This window comes from Hypanus sabinus, chromosome 5 (genome assembly GCF_030144855.1).
Source record: "Hypanus sabinus isolate sHypSab1 chromosome 5, sHypSab1.hap1, whole genome shotgun sequence".
NCBI lineage: Eukaryota > Metazoa > Chordata > Chondrichthyes > Myliobatiformes > Dasyatidae > Hypanus > Hypanus sabinus.
The window spans coordinates 118,166,721-118,189,735 of NC_082710.1; positions in this window are offsets into that span (position 1 = coordinate 118,166,721).

A 23,015-nucleotide genomic window follows, 5' to 3' on the forward strand; every position below is an offset into this window, starting at 1 on the left:
TACCAAACTCAGAGCCAAATGGGTGACCACACTTTGGACAATGCATACTGTTGATACTTCTTGAGCAACATCTTGTTTGTTTTTTTTTCGCTGTATAAATAAAGGTTTATCTTTTTCAGTAATATATTTTTTTAATAATTTCTAATATCTGTGTATAGTCATATATATTTATGACTATTTTGCTGAAATCTTTAAATTAAAAGCTATTTTACACGTATATATTAGAAATGATTAAAAACAAGAAAGGTTACTGAAAAATATTAACTCAACATTAACAATGAATTGCATAAATTAAACAAATTGCTCTCATCCCATTGGATGATAAATTTATTAAAGACATTGCCATCCAGTAAAGGGATTCTTCTTGTAAAATCTTATTTAAATAAAGTGCATTTTTCATGTAGTTGATGACATTATTTCAAATAAATCTTTCATATAACCCAATCTGATTTTTCTTCTTTTAATAATTCTTTGATGAGATATCCTTTCTAGCAGCTCTTGTCTTGATGCCTACTGTACATGCTTTATTCTCAATAATCATTTTAAACTCTTCCTTTGACACCAAATAACTCGCTTCTAAAAAAATGCATACTTTTATCCTTTCATGCTCAAACACAATAATTCCCCAAGCTCAATATATATTGGCTGTGCTTCTTCCATTAAGTTAACCTCAGGCTTTCCCCTTTGCCCATGAGATTGTCACTTGTCATTTTAATCCCTTCTTCAGGCTCCATTCTGTACACAACAGTTTTCCAATCAGTTCTTTAAATAGCTACACTGTAAATCAAGGAAAAAAGCTGGAGCAGGTTAGGCCACACATATCATAAATGCAGTGGTATTAAATTATGTATGTTGAGAACGAGATTGCATTAACAGTTCTTTCATGAGTTGGTACTCAGAGAAATTATATTAAGCAATCAAAGAACTTTCTAAAATGAACTCTTCCCTAATAAAATTTTCAATAAATATTTGTCATTGTGTACATTAAGAAGAAGCGCTTAAGGCAATTAAAAAGTATTTAATTATGATAATGATAAAATTTAAAGGAAATACAGAATGTTTCTGTCAGAACTTTTAGTCCAAATATTCCAAAATACACCAAGGAGAATATAATTAATTAATTGTAAACAATATAATTAATTGTAAACAAGGCCTAATTACTTCAGGTTAAATTGGCTCTTATAGTAGTGCTTACTACTCAACTTAACTACACACTGTGAGGCTGTTTGCAGGCACCCTAGCATTTAGCTGGGTGCTGAAAAGAGTATTCCTAGAAAATAGACCTTGTTATGATTGTCCAGAAAACAAAAAAAAAACATTTCATTTATGCCTGCATCGACAAATGGAGTTGCAAATAAATTCTGTTTTTTTAAAATTTATTTTTTACACATAAATTCTGTGAAGGCATATTTTATCCTGCGTCACAAATTCCTGCAGAGTGATTTGTGAATTCCATAAGGATGAATTTCCATTGCACATTCTTCTGTAATACTGGGTCACCTGGCTTGTTTAGATTTTATCAATAAATGAAAATTTCAAGATTTGAACATACTTTTTTTCCCATTTGTGTGAAGTAATAATATTTTCGCAGTTGAATTACAGGGTTTTAGTTAAACTAGGCTCCAAACTGAAGCAAGATTGACTCAGAAAAGAAATAATGAGGAACATTTCAGTTACAGTTAGTCAAATCCAGTTCTGTGTCATACTGAAAGGAGAAAGCCTTTGTGAAGGAAAATTGATTTCTAGAGAAAACACATAAGTCAAGTTTGGTATTTTTTTTGACAATATATTGAGTATTGAGTTATGCGTTTATTTTTAGTTCTATTGAAGAAAACCGCTTTCAAAGACAACTCATATAAAGACAAAAACCATAACTTTCCACGATTATTTTGAAAAATCTCCATCTCTATCATGATAAAGTTATAGCAAGATGGGAAAAAGAGCAAGACCTAAAGAATGGCTCAACCTTTCATGCCCAGAAGAATATTTTAAATAGAACTTAATAAATCATTATCATCACTGTTAAAATTGAAGTATCCCAAATTCTTTCCAGGTGCTCACTGTGAAAGAACATAAGAACTTAAGAAATAGGACCAAGAGCAGGCCATCTGGCCCATCAAGTCTGCACTGCCATTCAATAAGATCATGGCTGATCTGGCCATGGACTCATCTCCACCTACCTGCCTTTTCCCTGTAACCCTTAATTCCCCTACTATGCAAAAATCTATCCAACCTTGTCTTAAATATATTTACTGAGGCAGCCTCTGCTGTTTCATTTGGGCAGGGAATTCCACAGATTCATCACTCTTTCGGATAAGCAGTTCCTCCTCATCTCCATCCTAAATTTACTGCCCCGAATCTTGAGGCTATGTCCCCTGGTTCTAGTCTCATCTACCAGTGGAAACAACTTTCCTGCCTCTATCTTATCTATCCTTTTCATAATTTTATATGTTCATATTAGATCTCCCCTGTGAATTCGGAAAGTGTTTCTTAATTTACTTATGGAAGTCCTTGGTTCCACTTTTCAGGCAGTGCACAGAATTTGGTGAACATATTTTGTGGCTCCATAGGAACATCCAACTATCATATGTTTATACTTCATGACAACACTGAAAATTAGGAGGCCCTTGCATCTGAAAGCCTTCTCTTTCTTAGTTGCTAGGCAGAAATACACCGAGGAAATGGTCTGAATGTTTCAATCATTCACTTCATGTCACTAAGATCTCATGCGAAATCACTGAAGCTGTGGAAAAAAGTAAGTGTAAGTGCTTTCATAATTTACTTTAATATAATGAGTTTAAATTATTAATATATTTAAATTCAAGATTGTTTAATGTCAATTAATGTACACAAATGTAAGGAGAACAAAATAATTGTTACTCCATATCCAATGCAGCACAAAATAAATGCAAATGATAAGGAACACAATTCTAATAATAAAACACAAAATATTATAAAAAACCAAGATAGCTTATATAGAAAGTTTGATTGTATGTCCATAGGCTGTACATAAAGTGAGTAATGGGAAATAATAAAGTAGTGGTGGTGTAAGTAGGTGGAGGTGTTGATCAGCCTTATTGCTTGGTGAAAGTAACTGTTTTTGAGTCTGGTGGTCCAGGCGTGGATGCGACATAACCTTCTTCCTGATGGGAATGGCACAAACAATCCATGAGTAGGAGGTGTGGGGTTCTTCATGACGATATGGCCATTTTCTGTATGTGTGTCCTTGGTGGTGGGTAGGCTGCAGCCTGTGATGCACTGGGCAGTTTTAAATATCCATTGTAGAGCCCTGCAGTCCATCACAGGGCAATGGTGCAGCTTGGTAGGATGCTCTTTACTGCACATCTGTAGAATGATATGAGCATGGTTGTGCAAGGTCCAGCTCTCTTCAGCCTCCTCAGGAAGCAGAGGTGTTGCTAAACTTTTCTGACTCAGTAGGATGTGTTCTAGGTCCTTAAGAGTTTATGCATGATGTGCACTTTCAGAGACTGAAACTGCTTGCAGTTTCCAATGCTGTACCGCCAATGTAAGGAGGGGTGAGAATGTTGTGAGTTCTCCTGAAGCTAATAACCATCTCCTTTGTCTTATTGGCATTAAGGAAGAGGTTATTTGCCTGGCACCAGGCCACAAGCTCTTCCATCTCCTTACTGTAGGCTGTCTCATCGTTGTTGGTGATAAGCCCACTTGCGGTGTTGTCTTTGTCGAACGATGGTGTGATTGCACGAGTATTTGGCCTTGCAGACACGTGTGAGCAGAGCGTACAGCAAAGGGCTCAACCCACAGCCTTGTGGGGGGTGTCGCACTCATGTTGAAGATGCTGGGGCAGGATGAACGGTTGTGCATCCTGACCATCAGAGGGCTGTTAATTAGGAAGTCCAACACCCAGTTGCAACGGTGATGTATTTAGACTGAGGAGTAGGAGTTGTTTTTTCAAGGTCTGTGAGACAATAGTGTTTAATGCCAAATTGAAATCCAAAAAGCAGCATTCTGACATAAGTGTCCTTGTTTTCTAGGTATGCAGAGCCAGGTGCATGACAGATACTACGGCATCTATTGTAGAGCAGTTCTGTCAGTAAGCATATTGATGAGGGTCCAATGTGGCAGCAATAGAGCTTGTCTATGCCATTCTCAGCTTTTCAAAGCACTTTGTGATGATTGGTGTTCTTTGTAGAGTTGTAGAGTTCTTTAGTACGGGCATGATAGCAGCTGATGAAGCACTTGGGGACAGCAGCCTGGATGAGTGAAGTGTTGAAGGTGACCGTGAAGACATCAGTAAGCTAGTGTACACAATGCCTGAGTACTTGGCACTGGATGTTGTTTGTCCTGGCCACCTTATGGGTGTTGAATCTCTGCAGAGTCCTTCTTATGACTGCTGCTGTCGCAGACAGTTTCTGCTCACCTGGGAGGGAGACAGCATTCGTGGCCAGCATTGTGTTGCATGTCGCAAAGCGTGTATAAAAGTTGTTCGGCACATCAGGTAGGGAGGAGTCACTGCCACAGTCAATGCTGCTTTTCTTCGAGTAGTCAATAATGCCCTTGATGCCCAGCAACATATACCAGGGATTATTATCAGACAAGTGTTCCTGAATTATTTGTGTGTAGGTGGTCTTTGACATCTTGATGCCTAAGATAAGATTTCTCCTGGCTGCTCTGAGAGCTGTTCTGTCACCAAACTCGAAGGAAACGTCCAGGCTTTCTTGTAAGGAGTGCATCTCTGCATTCGGACAGGGCTTCTGTTTGGGCTGTGAGATAACTCTTCTTGAGGTACCAACATCACTTACTGATGTAGCCGATGACAGATAAGGCATATTCATTTAGGTCTGTGTCTAATCTGTTTGTGGCAGCCTCCCTGAATTCTGCCATTTGGTCCATTCAAAATAGTCCTGAAGCATTGAGATTACCTCATTGTGTCATACACTGATGGTCCTTTTGTCTATAATTTAACATGCTTCCTTTTATATTTTTGTATAATGTAACTCCGTGCAATTACTTACAAATATTTGAAAGTATCTGACAATTATAGGAAATACCTATAAAAATCCTGTTCAAAAGGCTTTAATCCAGCAAACTTTCAAAGGTTGTCAGGGTTTTCTTGGGCTGGTCTTCAGCTTTTTATATGAGGCCTAGTGTGACTCAGACCCTGTTTTCCATAGCTAGGGTCTGACCAGTATAGAGGATCAGATCGATCATTCAACATCCAATACATGGAAGTGTGTGTATAGTGATAGCTGGCAGATGTCTAGAACAAGGGCAATACCACAATATCGCCAACCTTTGGATTTTGAATTAAGAAAGAGTTTGACCAGTTCTATCTTAATAGTTTGAAAACAACAATAATTTCACCACTTTACAATGTAAATGTAAGTGTTGCATCCCTATTTTCTTTACTTCCAGTTTATTAAGAAATGAGTATAGATACTATAGGAATTGGATGCCAACGATTTTCAGAAACCTGTTTATGAAGTTATGAAAATTCACTTAGATTCCATTGATTCTTCCAACTTTGTCATTTTATGCGCCAGAATTTGGGGAAACTGCATCCTTCCTACCACACAAAATGCTGGAAGAACTTAGCAGATCAAGCAACATCTATGGATGGAAGAATACTCCTGACTCCTTAAGTCCCAGCCTGAAATATCTGTTTCCATAGTCAACAGCCTCCATAGATGCATCCCTGATCTGTTGAGTTCCTCCAGAATTTTAGGCATGTTGCACAAGATCTCCAGCATCTGTAATATCTTTTTGTTCTCCATCTTTACAATCAGACTCAGATGAAACATCATGAATTTTTGGCCCAATACACTAAACAATTTCATTTGCTGTCACTATATTCTTTGAGGAAATTACAAGTAGGTAGGATAAAAGGGATGCAGTGGATGTTGTATATTTGGACTTTCAGAAGGCCTTTGGCAAAGTGCCACACATGAGGCTGCTTACTCAGTTAAGAGCCCATGGTATTACAGGAAGGATACCAGCATGTTTAGAGTGTAGGCTGATTGGAGGCAGAGAGTGGGAATAAAAGGATCCATTTCTATTTGGCTAGCGGTTTTCTGCAGGAGTCAGTGCAGGGACCGTTTCTTTCTATGCTGTATATCAATGATGTAGATGATGAAATAGATAGCTTTCTTGCCAAGTTTGCAGATGATACGAAGATTGGTGGAGGGCAGGTACTGTTGAAGAAGCGGGAAGGCTGCAGAAGGACTGAGACAGAGTAAGAGAATAGGCATGAAAGCAGCAAATGAAATACAATGTTTGAAAATACATGGTTATGCATGTGCACTTTGGTAGAAGTAATAAATGTGCAGACTATTTTCTAAATGAGGAGAAAATCTAAAATTTTGAGATGCAGAGACTTTGGAGTCCTTGTGCAGAACACCCTAAAGGGTAACTTGCAAACTGAGTCTTTGGTGACAAAGGCAAATACAATGTTAGCATTCATTTCACGAGCTCTAGAAGATAAGATCAGAGATGTTATAAGGTACAGGTGAGGCCACCTCTTGAGTACTGTGAACAGTTTTCGACTCCTTATCTAAGAAAAGATGTGCTGGCATTGGAGAGGGGTCCAGAGGAGGTTCACAAGGATGATTCCAGGAATTAAAGGGTTATCATAGGAGAAACATTTGATGGCTCTGTGAATGTACTTGCTATAATTTAGAAGGATGGGGGAGGTATCGTGAATGTTCTGAATGCTGAAAAGACTAGACAGAGTAGATATGGAAAGCTGGGGGATTCGAGTAGAAAAGGGCACACCCTCAGGATAGAGGGCTGTCCATTTAAAACAGAGATGTGGAGAAATTTCTTTAGCCAAAGGGTGGTGAATTTGCGTAATTTTTTACTACAGGCATCTGTTGAGGTCAGGTCGTTGGGTGTTTTTAAGGTGGAGATTGACAGGTTCTTGATTGGCCACAGCATTAAAGGTTATGGGGAGAAGGCCGGGGAGGGCAGTTGAGGAGGGAAAAAAATGATCAGCCATGACTGAATGGCGGAGATGACTCAATTTGTCAAATGGCCTAATTCCGCTGCTATGTATTAAATCTTGATTGCATGATAGTTTTGGGGACTTTGATTGCTGATATACTGTATCCAGTGCTCCCGATGTGGCCATTTATACATTGGGGAGACCCGCCGCAGACTGGGAGACCATTTTGCCGAAAACCGGCACTCAGTCCTCCAGCAGTGGCGGGATCTCCCTGTGGCCACACACTTCAATTCCACAGACCACTCCCACTCCGACATGTCTGTCCATGGCCTCCTCTACCATCAAGATGAGGCTACACGCAGGTCGATGGAGCAATATCTTATCTTCCTCCTAGGTAGCCTCCTACCTGCCGGCATGAACATCCAACTCACTGAACTCCCTGCCCCCCCCCACATACCCCATCCCTATCTATAATTTTAGTCTGGTTCTCTTCCTCTCTCTTTTCCCCCCTCACTACATTCTCCCCCCAGCCCTACCTTTCTTTCTCTTTTATTTCCCATAATTCTCCACCTTCCCCCAGACCATTTCCCTCCAGCCTATCACTTCCCAGCTATCTACTTCATCCCTCCCCCACCCCCACTTCTTATCCCCCCTCAACCATCCCATGTTACTTCACTCCTGATGAAGGGTTTCAGCCCAATACGTCATCACTACCTCCTCCCATAGATGCTGTCTGGCCTGCTGAGTTCTGCCAGTATTTTGTGTTTTTTATTTTTTTATATTGTTCTTTATAATGACTGCTTTGATAATTGATAAATTTTACCACCTACCTTGGAAACAGAATATTTTTTGTTTAGTTTTATCACTATCTTTAAAATGTAATTATAGAAATTTCTGAAAGAAAGAAATGCCATACTTGTCTATTGACAAACATAAACTGTCATCATCTTTCTGCTTCAAAGTATAAAATAATTGGATGCTTTCTACAACAGATTCTCCCAACCTCATATGAATCTTCTCTTCTCATATAATACTTGACTTACAAAGATCATACAAGAAATTGGATCTTGTTGTTCTATGTTCTTGGCCTTATTTTAATATAATGAGAAAGCAAAGAATATATTTCTGATAACCTGAAATTCACTGCCTGAGAGGATGTTTGAAGCAGGACTGCTGTCAGCATTTACAAAGTGTCCAGATGAGCACTGTAATCGCTTAAGCATAGAAGACGATAAACCAATTGCTGGAAGATGAGTTTAGTACTGAAGGGTGTTTACTGGTTCCTGTGAACAAGTGGGGTTGTTGAATAGCCTGCTTTCATTCTGTACAGTTGCACGTCTTTGTGATTCTATGTTTAAAAAGATAAAATAGCAGCACAACCAAAAGTATTTCAAATTTAAATAATGTGAACAGGCATAGGCTTTATTCATTATATAATACTTCTCTCACTGTCAAGTAAATGCAAGCTTTAGATGTTTGACACAAAATTATCCATTTTTTAAGGGAAAAAAAATGGGAATACCAAACACGAGAAAATCTGCCGATGCTGGAATTCCAAACCAACACACACAAAATGCTGGAGGAACTCAGCAAGGTTAGACAGCACTTATGGAAAAGAGTAAATAGTTAACTTTTCATGCCGAGACCCTTCGTTAGGAATGGAAAAAAGATGCGAAGCAGAGTAAGAAGTTGGGAGGAGGGAAGAATATCATACAGCTATCTCCTAATACCATTAGTGGGGTACAGATTCTGCACCTTAAATCTATACTTCAGACAGGCATCAAAATTGACTTTAAATCTGAACCAAACATTGCCTTGAGAGCTGACTTAAGTTATTGTTGCCAAAATATTTGTTTTTGGAATTGTCTCTTTCATAAAATATCTTGCCATCATTGTCACATTCCTGAAAGGGAGTCATTAACCTAGACATAACCAATGTTGACTGTTTACTGGGCTGCAGTTTTTCTAGGCAGGGTACCAATGCATGAGCTCAGGTCAAAATAAAGAGCATTTTGACCTTTCATTTAAATTACTCTACTGTCCAATTTTTAACAGCTCATTTTTCAGTTGTTTACCTTCTTTTAGAAGGAAAGAACATGAATAGCAGAAACACACACAAAATACTGGGGGAACTCAGCAGGCCAGGCAACATCTATGGAAAAAAATGCAGTCAATGCTTTGGTCCGACGTTTCCAGCATTTTGTGTGTGTTGCTTGGATTTCTGGCATCTGCAATTTTTCTCTTGTTTGTGAATGCCAGAAAATGGGGTGGCATGGTAGCATAGTGGTTAGCACAATAACGCTTTACAGTACCAGATAATCAGGTTAAATTCACGCTGCTGCCCGTAAGGAGTTTGTAGTTTCTCCCCATGACCTTGTTAAATTCTTCTGAGTGCTCCTGTTGATAGGTTAATTGATTGTTGTAAGGTGTCCCATGATCAGGCCTGGGTTAAATGGGGGGAATTGTTGGGTGACGTGGCTCGAAGGGCCAGAATGACCTACTCCATTCTATATCTCAATAAATAAAACCTTTGGTTTTCTAATGGTAGCATAAAAATTTTAAATTACAAGATGGTTTTTTTCCAACTATTAGAAGCTTCATAGCTTGTTTCAAACTGGGAGATGGTATAAAGCTCTGTGTTTTCCTATTTAATATTGGCAGGATAGCTTTGACCCGATGTGGCACCAAACACTTAAAAACAAGCTGACATGATTTGACCTTCCACCAAGCTATGTGCATGGTGATCAAATTTCTTCTCAGATCGTTTTATCTGAACCATCTGATTCTTTTTCCATTAACTCAAGGTTCCCCTGAGTTCCATCTTCCCACTCATTTTTTTTTCGTATCAGTCACCTCTGTAAGTCATCAGTCAACCCTTATCTATTCTTTTGCTGATGATTTAACTTTTACTTTCATTAACTTTCTTCAACTCAAACATCTTGGTGGCCCCTTATCCACACAGTATAATAGCTACATCATATCATCTTGATTTCATCCTTTGCCATTGCCACCGGGCCAGATAAATTGCTTCTATCAACTCACCAGCACAGAGGTAGGTGTTCCCTTACACAGAAACCTAGCTGATCAAATACATTAGTTTAAAGTTGTATTACTTGCACTATTCACTTTTTTTTTACTTTTTACCATTGTTAATAGTACTCATTGCAATTTTGGAGCAAGACAAACTCCTTGTATTTCAAATGGCACATCCATATTTCTTTTTTTTTTCTTTTATAACCTTATTTGAAACATGAATATGACCTTCCTTCATCATTTTTCATATTCAGATAACACGCACAGAAAGGTGAACCCTATATAACTGAGCAACACACACAAAATGCTGGAGGAACTCAGCAGGCCAGGCAGCATCTATGGAAAAGAGTAAACAGTAGACGTTTCTAGACGAGACCCATCATCAGGATTTTTTTTTCATTTCAAATACTTCTGGATCTTCCCATAACAATGTCTTACTAATGTTTAGATCAACATTGCCCCTTCCTTCTAAGTTGTAAATGCCCTACTCGACACATCCTATCCACAATACTATTACTGAAATAATGTTTTCAAAAAACTGTAGTTTTGTGTTGTTTTAAACCTGAAATTATTGCAATTTAATTAGAATATCCTTATTAAGTTCTTTCCTGTCTACATTCAAACATTAGTGACATCCTCTTACATGTTAATTTTTCTCTTACCTTATTTTAAAGTCATTTCACTTGAAAAGCGTGATTGACATCAAAACCAGTGACAGTATCTGTAGCACAAGGATGAGAAGCACCTGAGTGTGGAAAATTTCCCTCGTACGATCAGCGAAATGTAACTGATGATCTCCCACCTATAATTCATTAACACAACAGTGAAGAGTTTTGTCAACATGACTTCCAGTGGAAACTTCACACAATAACCTGTTCACTGATGTTCCACTGGATTTTGGCAGTACCATCTGACTTCAGAAATCATAACAATCTTCATCAACAAATTGACATAGGAGGTGAATTCTAGAGCTAAGCTCTTACTCACTGCTCATGAAGCACAACTGACCAAAGTAGAGTCAAGCAGTTTAACCTAAAGGTAGCATTTATGGAAAGGAGTACAGTCAATGTTCTCCAGTCCTGCTGAAGGGTCTCAACCCAAAATGGTGACTGTACCCCTTTCCATTGATGCTAACTGGCCTCCTGAATATCTCCAGCATTTTGTGTGTGTTACTTGGATTTCCAGCATCTGCAGATTTTTTTGTTTATCATTCCAGACTACCTGCATCATGAATGTGGAGAAACAAGAAGTTAACTTTTATTGAATGTAAAGTGTTTAATTGTGTAACAGGACTGACACTTGGCATTATTTCAACTAAGCTCAAAATGTTTTGTTAAAGATTTTCATATGCATTCAGTGTCTGGGGCTTTTTGCTTAGGTATCCAACAATAGTCAGCCAGCATTGCTGGATTCCAGTTGCTGATACCTTTTCTCCATAATCACAATGTCCTGGTGTAAACTTTCACCATCCTCATCATGGACAGCTGCAACATTTGCGGGGAAGAAATCTAAATGGGAATGCAGAAGATGAATCTTTAGTGACATGTTGCACTTCATGGTTTTGTATGCTTGAAGTATGTTGTCAACCAGCTGCACATGAAGTAGTTTGATACTCTGTAGTTGCCAATAAACTTTTCAACAACATCCTTCAATGCCTCCCATGCAATTTTCCTCTGGTCCCACGAGAAGTCTTTCGAATTGCTTGTCATTGATGACCTGTTTGAGTGGTGGACCAACAAAAATGCCCTCCTTCATCTAGGCATTAGTTACTCTGACTTGAATTATGAATTGAAGTAACATATACTGCCCGGTAATTGCCTTCCCCCTGTTTCTCCTTCACCAATCCCATTCCTATTTCCCACTCTCAACTTATCTCCTTACTTGCCCAGTACCTGCCTCTGGTAACTCTCCCCTTTCCCTTTCTTCCAGGGCCTTCTGCCCTCTCCTATCAGATTCCCCTTTCTCCAGCAAATAATCTCTTTCTCCAATCGACTTCCCAGCTCTTTACTCCTCTACCTGTCCTGATTTCACCTATCACCTCATACTATTTCTCTCCTACAACAGCACCCCCCCCCCACCTTCTAACTTTGACTTCTCATCTCTTTTCTGCAGTCCTGATGAAGGGTCTCAGGCAGAAACATCAACTGTTTGCTCTTTTCCATAGATGACTCGCTGAGTTCCTCCAGCATTTTGTGTGTGTTACGTTGCTTTCCAGCATCTGCAGATTTTCTCTTGTGTTATGAGTGATGGACAGACCTGATAGACAATGGGGTGCAGAGTTAACCATTCCCAACCCCCCTCCTGGGAACTACGAACTATTGCCGTTACTATATTGCTCATGAGAGAGAGAGATAAAGCCCAGGCAAGAACATTTGCTGCAGATAAGAGAGGGAGAGAGACTGTTGATTTACTGTATTATGACTCTTCCTGGATTATTTACCTTCCACTACAAGGACTTTACTTTGCTCGTTAACATTCCTCAGGAGACAACAGGAGTGGCCTGATTTGATGGACACGGTCATTCAGAGTTGATGGATAGCTGAGACCCCGTGAGTGGGGATAAAAGACAGGTGTGGAGAGACACCCTTCAGACACACCAGTGGACACTGCCTGAGTGTTGGGAACCCACAGAAAGGTGGGGGTTTCGGAGACCGAACCAGGAGATCGGTCAGTAAAGCTCACATTGTTACAGCACGGCCGGTGGGGACTTGTGTGTGTGTCCACTCATGCCAGAGTGACGAGTCCACCACCAAAGAACGGTCTAGCTGAAGACCAGAGGGATCATAACTGAATGACCATAACGACACGACGGATTAAGAAAGCCACAAAAGGTTTGCCTACCACAGCTGTTGCTGTTACATCTCGCTCACTCTCTCTCTCTCTCTCTCCAACGATTTCAACACAACAACCGTAACCACCTCAGCATTTATGAACTGAACTCTATACTTTCCTATGACAATTCATTTACCCCTAGACATCGATAGAGCTTGTTTATTATTGATTATTACTATTCCTACACTTTTAGGTTTATTACTGCTAACTTGTTTTATATGTATATTTGAATTTTTGATATTGTATTGTGTAGTTTACTAATAAACACCTTTAGTTTGGTACCACCAGACTCCAACGGATTCTTCTTTCTCTGCCGGTCAGACACCCAGTTATGGGGTATGTAACACTTGTTTGTGTTAACACATATACTGTAGCTGATCTGTTTTTAGAATTGTGTTTGATAGAGAGATTTCAATGTGATATTCATGATTGGCAGCCCAAAATCCATAAGATACTGTACACCCAAAAGTATTCAGGAAGCAAACTCTTCATTATTCATTGCAGTTGTTGTAGGAGCTCAAGCTTCTCACAATTCACAATATTCAATTCCATACACAATACTTTAAGAAATGCAGCAGTCCAAGCCTGCATACAACAAGATTTGCACTAAATGAAACACAAGAGGGATGGTAGATGCTGAAAATCTGCATCATCGCTCAAAATAATGGTGAAACTCAGCAGATTAGGCAGCAACTGTGCAGAAAAATAGGTAGTTGTCATTTCAAGTTAAAACAATTCATCAGAACTGGAAAGGAGGGGAGATAGCCAGTATGATAAGACGTGAGCAAGGCTGGCAAGTGATAGGATGATCCAGGTGAGATGTGGAAGATAAGCAAAAGGATGTGATAATGGGATTGAAGAAAGAAGTGAAATAGGGCTGAAGAAGATGGAATCTGATAGGAGAAGACAGTGGACCATGCAATAAAAGGAAGATGATGAGAAGGGGGACTTGTGGAAGGACTGTGTGGAGTAAGTGCAGGTCAAGTGGGTGGAGTTAGGGGGCTTGTAGCACAAGAGAAAAAAGAAGCAGCAACTAAGAGAAGTGATTATTAGAGAAAATGATGTTCATGCTGTTAGGTTGGAAACCTACCAAGAGGTGCTACATGCATCGACTTTCGATGTGGCAGTAGATGAGAATGTGGACAGATTTGTCAATGTGGAAATAGGATGTGAAGGGTCTCAACCAAAACTGTTGACTGTCCATTTTCCTCCATAGTGGTTGTAAAAGAGACTCACCAGGATGTTGCCTGGAATGGAGCATTTCAGCTAGGAGGAGAAACTAGATGGGCTGGGTACTCTTTCCCTGGAACAAAGAGGGCTGAGATAAAATATATTTGAAGTTATATGACATTTAAAATTGCACAGGTAGGGTAGAACATATAATATCATCATAACTCCCCCTAGCAGTGTAATTCAGTAAATAATGCTACAGGTTAAGCCAATAGGGGATTTAGTGGAGATACAATGGTGAACATCTTCATTCAGAAGGTGGCTTAAATCTTAAATGATTTTGAAGGGCTGCATTACAATCTGGTATGGGGAGGTGGGGCTACTGCACAAGATCAAAGAAGGTTGCAGAAACTTGTAAAACTAGTCAGCTCCATCGTGGGTAGTATCCAAGATATCTTCAAGGAGTGGTGACTTGGGAAGGCGGTGTCTACTACTAAGGACCCACGCCACCCAGGACATGCCCATTTCTCGTTGTTACCATCAGGAAAGAGGTACAGAGGTCTAAAAACACAGACTCACCGATTCAGGAAGAGCTCCTTCCCCTTTGCTATCCACTTTCTAAATGGACATTGAACCCATGAACATGACCTCACTACCTTTTCTATTTCTGTTATTTTTTTTCTCTACTATTTAATAGACATATTTATACTTAATGTAATTCAGTTTTTTTTTCTCTATATTTATTTATCAGGTATTGCACTGTACTGTTGCTGCAAAGTAAATTGAATTTCATGACGTGTGCCGGTGATATTGAACCTGATTCTGATTCTGAAATGCCTAATGGGGTGATGAAGGAAGATCTTTTCAGACATAATTAGCTGCCATGTGAAATATTATTGCATAGTAGGCTATAGGCTGCTTGCTGGAAGATGCTGTTTGCAAAGATTCCTACTAGATGACTAGTGTGCACATTGTGGGCTGAAGGGATTCTTTCCTGATCACAGGGCTATGATTCCATACCTCAACAAAATTCAAGAATGGCTAAGTTGCAGGGAATCTAAATTAAAAACAGAAAATGCTGGAAATACTCAGCAAGCCAGGCTGCATTTGCAGAAAGAAGGAAAAAAAGATGGCAGAGCTTGTCCTGAAACATTAGATGTGTTTCTCTTCCCACTGATGTGGATGGTTCCATTGTGTTCTTCTGGCATTTCTTTAAATTTTAGATTTACTTCATCTGCAGTATTGTTTTGTTTCAAGTCACAGGACATACTCTTGAAATAATAAAATGCCAAGCAATAGTTATTTTTAACAAGAGAACATCTATGATCTACTCTTGAAGTTATATTCTGAGGGTAACCTTACTAAAAATGTAATTAGATTGCTTAAGTCCTGTGATTACAACAGCAATTTAGAAACTGGGTATCTTGCAAAGTGAAATCCTCTCCTGTCTGCACTGAGATTTTCCACCATCTGCAAGGCACAATTTGCAAGATGCATGACAGGAGACTGACCGAATCCACTTGTTTCTTTGAATGAGAGCAGCATCTTAAGAAACTCCACACCGTCCAACGCAAAGCTTGTTTAGAAACCCATCAATCACCATAAGTGGTTACACCTTCTACCATAGGACACAGGAGATTTGGAATGCTGCACCAGTAAGAGCAGTGTCAGTAGTTATTAAATATTGATGGATATCTGAACTACAAGACAGTTGAAGGATATGGGAAGAGAGTGCAGAGTGTAACCAAGGCTAAGTCATGTCATGTTGGATCACTCATGTTTTTTACCGAGCACTGATGTAGGCTAAAGTTGTTAACTGACTTGCTCTTGCTCCTGTTTATTTTATATTGTTGGGAGCATTTGGTCCATGATGACAGACGAGAAGAGCTAGTTTAACTCAACTGCCAGTTTATTATAGAGCACAATAACAGACAAAGCACCAACTCAGTCTCATACAGACAGGGGAGGTGACTATCACACACACACAGGCAGGGTGACCCACAAACATGCAGGCTAACCCAAGCTAAAATGTAATAATAAATTAACTTGTACATCCCATCATAATTCCACAAATGCATTTTAAAACAAGAACAATAAGTCAGAATGACAATATTCAAAGATTCAGAAGTCCATTTATTATCAAAGTATGTACATAGAGTGCAACTCTGAGATTTGTCCTCTTGATGGCTGCCACAAAAACAAAGAAATAGCATGGAACCCGATAAAGGAAACTTTAAACGCCCAATACACAAAACAAGAACAAATTGCGGAAATGGCAAAAAGCAAGTGAGCAACATATTAAATATTTATATTCATTTATGGGATGTGGGCATAACCAGCTAAGTCAGCATTTATTGCCCATTCCTAGTTGCCCTTGAGAAGGTGGTGATGAACTGTCTTCTTGAACCACTGCACTCTCTGAGGTGAAGGTACATGCACCGTGCTGTTAGGGAGGGAATTCCATGAACTTAAATCAGCAACAATGAAGGAATGGCGACATGTTTCCAAATCAGGATGGTGAGTGACTTGGAGGTGTCACAAGCCCACTGCAGGCTGCAGGGCCATTCTTTGCCAAAACGCCCCAGTCCGTATCAATTGCCCTGATCAAACTGCTGAAAAACAGCAAATAAAAGAATAAACCAAATCTAGAAACACATGCAACATGAACTTCAATGTCCCCCCAAAACGAGACCACAGCCTCACCAATCATTGCTTGCAATGTGGATCCCAAGACTCAAACATTTCCTTTAATGGCAGCCAGTGAGAGGGAGAGGAAGACCAGTCAAATGCAGGCCGATGGCTTCGAAACCCCACTCGCCCTCCACTCTCATCCTTATTGACTTCAACCTTGCTCAGTGCCTCATTCGGAGAGAAGCAATGGGATCAATCACAGGCTCACACCCTGGCTCCAGATTTCCAGGCATCCAGGCTGCATAAGAACGAGAAAGTCATGTAAAACCTCTATCAGTTTGACTACAACTGGAGTATAGAATCAGAATCAGAATCAGGTTTAATATCACCGGCATATGTAGTGAAATTTATTAACTTAATGACAGCAATACAATGCACTAAATGATAAAAAAGAAAAATAAATAAATAACAGTGATTCACGATATGTATATAAAATATAGTGCATAAAGAGAAAACAGAGTAAGGAAGTGTTCATGGGTTGAATGTCCATTTAGAAATTGGATGGCAGAGTGGAAGAAGCTGTTCCAGAATGCTTGATATGTCTGACTTCAGGCTTCTGTATCTCTTTGCTGATGGTAATATTGAGAAGAGGGCATGTCCTGGGTGATGAGGGTCCTTGATAATGGACATCGCCTTTCTGAGGCACTGTTCCTTGAAGATGTCCCGGATACTTACAGAGACTAGCACCCAAGATGGAGCTGACTGAGGTCACAACTTTCTAACTTTCTACAGCTTACTATAGCCCTGTGCAGTAGCCACCCCTCCCCCCATTCCAGACGGTGATGCAGCCAATTGGAGTACTCCTTCCTGAAGTCCACAATCAGCTCTTTGGTCTTACTGACATTGAGTACAAGGCTGTCACTGCGACACCACTTAACCAGCTCTATGCCCTCTCAGCTCCATCTCAGATTCTGCCAGCTAATATTGTACCATCAGCATATTTATAGATGGCACTTGAGCTGTGCCTAGCCATACAGTCATGGATGTAGAGAAAGTGGAGCAGTGGGCTAAGCACACACCCCTGAGGTGCGCTAGTATTGATTATCAGTAAGGTGGGGAAGTTGTTTCTGATCCGCACAGTTTGTGGTCTTCTGGTTAGGAAGCTGAGGATCAAGTTGCGGAGGGAGGTGCAGTGGCCCAGGGTCTGTAGCTTTTCAATCAGGATTGTGGAAATGATGCCGTTAAACGCTGAGCTATAGTCGATGAACAGCATCCTGACCCTGGTGTTTGTTTTGTCAAGGTGATCGAAGAGACTTTGATACTGCATCTGCCGTAGACCTGTTGTGGCAATAGGCAAATTGCAGAGGGCCCAGGTCCTCAGTGAGGCAGAAGTTGATTCTAGTCATGATCATTCTCTCAAAGCATTTCATCGCTGTCGATGTGAGTGCTACTAGACGATAATCATTGGGTACTGGTATAATTGTCCTTTTGAAGCAAAGCAGGTGGGAACTTCTGACTGTAGCAGGGAGAAGTTGAAAATGTCTTTGAATTCAGTTTGATTCTGTTCAAGTTTAATTGTCATTTAACACATTAACAACAGTCACACACAGTAAGCACACCCAAGATCACAGTCATGTAATAAGAATCCCGAATCCCGAGGCCCACCTTCCGCCCCACCCACCCTTAGGTGACTCCAAGGCTTGATGCACACAAATCAGCAAACCCATATAAAATATCAGCAACAATACAATGACACAGAATAGGAGTGTGTGTGTGTAACGTTCTCCTTCGCGTGTAACGAAACGCCGAATTAAACATCGAGATAAACCACAGTCAATAAGAACCAGATCGCAGTAAGATTAACCATTTACTGTTCACTCTTCATATTAACATATGGTGAAAACTGTTGATAAAACAATACAAGATTGATACAGTATTTGTTCCTTCCTTAATATCACATTTCAATTGTAAATACTTGCAAAGGTGACTATAACTACATTACACTAAGGTGCAGTATACAGGGAGGGTTTACCTGCTCCATTGACTACTTTAAATACACTTCCATGCAAGCTATCCGTGACTCTTTAACTAACGAAAGCATAAACATTATCGACCGTCGTTACTTCTAACAGGATCGGCATTAACATCTTAGTTCAACATATCGATTATCTATTAAATTACAGCGTTGCTCTCACTCTGATTTCTCATGCCTGCAAAACAACTTCTGCTCAGGTGAGCCTCGTGGTAAGCCCCCACCCTCGCGCTAATTTCAAACCGGTACTTTCCCACAAGACGCGGCGAAACCGGATGTGACGTCATCACATGCCGATATATTTTACATGCAATGAATATACTTTAAACACTTCTAATTCTAACTAGAAAATACTATTGAATGAATTACTAAGCAAAAATATTATAAACTAAATAACTGTCGTAAAGACAGCACAGTGTGTATATATATATAGTCCAGACACTCCAGTCCACCGATATCATCTGTTGACTGGCCTCCAATGCCCACTTGGTGACACTGTGGTTTTAAGGCCCAGTTCTTGTATACACAAGCAGATTTAGAATATTAGTAAACACCGCCAGGCAAATATATACCTAAATAGTCCAGATCCCTCAGACCTTTTGAAATCTTCAGTTGCCACGACTGCCCCCGGTGGAGCGCGATGGCTTGGCCGCTCCTCCTCCAGTGGCTGAGAAGAAGAGCCCTGCAGCTTGAGGCTCAAGTCCATTGGGTTTTGCTGAAGAATCTGCAGTTGGCCACAGTGGAACTCGTCTTCTGCTGACCAAAACTCTGGGACGGCAGCTCGGACTGTCTTCTGGACACCATGCATCACCGCACCCAGTGAGGCGCAGTGGCTTCATCCCTTCAATCCAGGTGGCCACAGACAGGCAAAACCATGGCTTCAGGCCTGGTCTGTGCTATGACCCAGGACCAGGACCCCTCCATCCGCCCTTGCTCACATCCAATAACTCAGTGAATCAAACTTGCAGCATAATAGATCAACAATGTCCAAAGGGGTCTTGCAATCTCTAGAAAATTGACCCTGACCTCCACAATATTTGACGGTGAGCTTCCATAAACTCAGGCAGTAGCACATTGCAAAGCTCCTTCATTATCTCCACCATCGCTGATGGAGTAGATCTGCAGCTTTTGAGTTTTCAACATACAACAGGATCTTGCGATCATTAGATGTACATTTAATTCAAATGGTATCCCCTTTTGTTGACCCCGTAGAAACTGCTGCCTCCAATCATGCTGCCACCTTTGCCGGATCCACCAGCACAAGTTTTCAGAGCCTTAACAGATACTCCATCAGGCTCTGCTGCCTTACAAGGATTCACCATGATGCCTGATGCTGTCCTCTGGGACAGATATCACAGGGTCATCAGCTGCAGCAGGGATCCTCATAACTGTAGATTTATACTCCCTTTCAAAGCGGGCATGAAGAGTGTTGAGTTCATCTGGTAGTGAAGCATCGCTGCCATTGTGATGTTGGGTTTCACTTTGTAGGAAGTGATGTCCTGCAAGCCCTGTTGGAGTTGACGTGCTTCTGATGTTGTCTCCAACCTCGCGTGGAATAGTGTTTTTGCTCTTGAAATAACCCTCCATAAGTCATACCTGGTTTTCTTGTACAGAACTGGGTCATCAGACTTAAATGCCACAGATCTAGCCTTAACCAAACAACGAACCTCTTGGTTCATCCATGACTTTTGATTTGGGAATGTACAGCAAGCTTTTGTAGGCACACACTCATCCATACAGGTTTTAATGAAGTCGGTAACAATTGCGGCATACTCATTCAGATTCAAAGATGAATCCCTGAATACTGTTTCAAAGCAGAACTGTAAACACTTCTGTGCTTTCATTGTCCATCCCTTCTTGTTCCTCACTACTGGTGCTGTAGCCTTCAGTCTCTGCCTATACTCAGGGAGTAGAAGTACTACCAGATGATCAGACTTTCCAAAGTATAGGTGTGGAATAGCATGGTTATCGCTCTTGAGCTTAGTGTAACAGTGGTCCAGTGTGTTATTTCCTCAGTACTACAAGTGATTGGTTGATGATATTTATTTAGCGACTTTTTCAAGATGGCCCAGTTAAAACCCCCGAAGTTATGTAGAAGGCATCAGTGTGTGCTGTTTCATGCCTTTTAATCACATTGCTCAGATCATCTAGAGCCTGTTTGACATTGACCTGAGGTGGAATGTACATTTCAATGAAAAATGATCACTGCGATTTCCTGAGCCAGGTAAAATGGATGGCACTTAATAGCAAGATATTCCAGGTCTGGTGAGCAGAATTGGGATGTCACCGATACATTTGTGCACCAAGAGGAGTTGATCATAAGGATACACTCCACCTCTGCTTTTGAGAGACTCAACAGTCCTACCCTGATGGTGTACGGTGAACACATCAATCTGATGTGTTGTTTCGGTATGGAAGGAGTTAACCAGGATTCCGTGAAACAAAAGACTCACGCAGTTTTTAATGTCCCTCTGATACAGCACCCTAGCTCTGAGATCTTCAATTTTATCTATCAGAGGCTGTATGTTTGCCAGCAAGATAGTCCATATTAGGAGTTGAAAACTTAGTTTTTTTTTAAAAAAGCTATAGCAGCCCTGGGTGACGGTTTCAAGGAGTAGACCTCCTTGTGAAGATAGTATGGCCACAGTCAGCATTTTCTCAGTAGGTTTTGAGGAGTGATTGATTGTTCAGTCACATTAAAGCATCTTTATTAACTGTACAGACCTTGGATGTAGTTGTGATTCTCAGCTGTAGCAGGCTGAAATGGGAATATTTAATCGTATCCATCGAGCTGCACTGATCCAAGTTTGCCCTTGTGAAGGCGACCTGGGAATATCCAATCATGGCAGCCACATTTCAGGAATGATGTGAAGCCTTCAGTGAGGGGCAAGAAGAGATGTGCAGAAATCATTTCAAAGCAGAGGGATTAAATTTAAGAGGTAGAAATAGATGAAGTGGTTTAGAGATCTTATAGAGGACATAAAACTATAAAGAACAAAATAAGGCTATCTGGTTCACCAAGTCTTCTTTGCCATTCCATCATTGTTGATTTTTTATTTGCTCTCAATGTCACTCTCCGGACACCCCCCCCCCCCATGAACCAATCAACCTCTGAGTTAAATATATCCAACGACTTGAACTCTTCAGCCTTCTGTGGCAATGAATTCGACAGATTCACCACATCTACTTGGAGACATTCCTCTTTATCTCTGTTCTAAAAGGACATCCTTGTATTCTGAGGTTGTAACTGTGATGTATAGATCTATTTCTTTTAGACCAATAACCCCCCCTTAGCACTATGTATTGATCTCTTGTCTACATATGTTCTCTTGCCCTCACTGCAGTGTGAATACACCAGTTAAAGCCATCTGTGCATGCATTGCTTTATTTAACTGATATATAGTTGTGCACAGACACAACAAATTGACAACGAGAACAAATCTGAATATCAGGAAATATCACAAACTGCACCAAGAGTTACAGGACAAAACAGCAAGAGTTAAACACCATGAGAACACCAAAGGACTGATGAGTAATAGTGAAAATAACATGGCGACGGTTTCAGTCAGAAACATTGACGAATTTGATAGCACTAATGAAGGCTGGGAGTCATATATCGAGAGTGTTGAACTGTATATTGTAATGTGAATAACATGGAGGAGCTAAAGAAAGCCCCTATGGTTCTTAGCTTATTGGGTGCAAGAACGTAAGTCTCTAATGCAACTTAGTAACCCCTGAAAAGTCAACAAGCAAGTTCTTGATAAAATTGTTACAATTTTACAAAATCACATGAGCCTTAAATTGCTGGCAATAGCTGAAGGATTTAGATTTTGCAGAACGAACCAGTCAAAAGATGAAAGCATTTCAATGGCCTCAACCATTGTTCTAGTGATCAAGAAAGGAAAGGCTGGGGTTATTCGCATATGTGGGGATTTCAAAGTGAGCATCAACCCAGTGCTGCGCACTGTGCAGTACCAACTGCCACAAATAGAAGAGACTTTTGCATCTTTGGCAGGTGGGGAGAGGTTTTCAAAGAACAGAATCAGGTTTATTATCACCCGCATGTGTTGTGAAATTTGTTAACTTAGTTGCAGCAGTTCAATACAATACATAATATAGAAGAAGAAGAAGAAGAAGAAGAAATAAAATAATAATAAATAAGTTAAATCAATTACACTCTACGTAAATTGAATAGATTAAAAATCATGCAAAAACAGAAATAGTATATATTAAAAAGTAAGGTAGTGGTCATGAGTCCAATTCCATTTAGGAATCGAATGGTAGAGGGGAAGAAGTTGTTCCTGAGTCTCTGAGTGTGTGCCTTCAGGCTTCTGTACCTGGGTTCTCCACAGGGTGCTGGAAGTTCTTAATAATAGACACTGATTTTCTGAGACACCG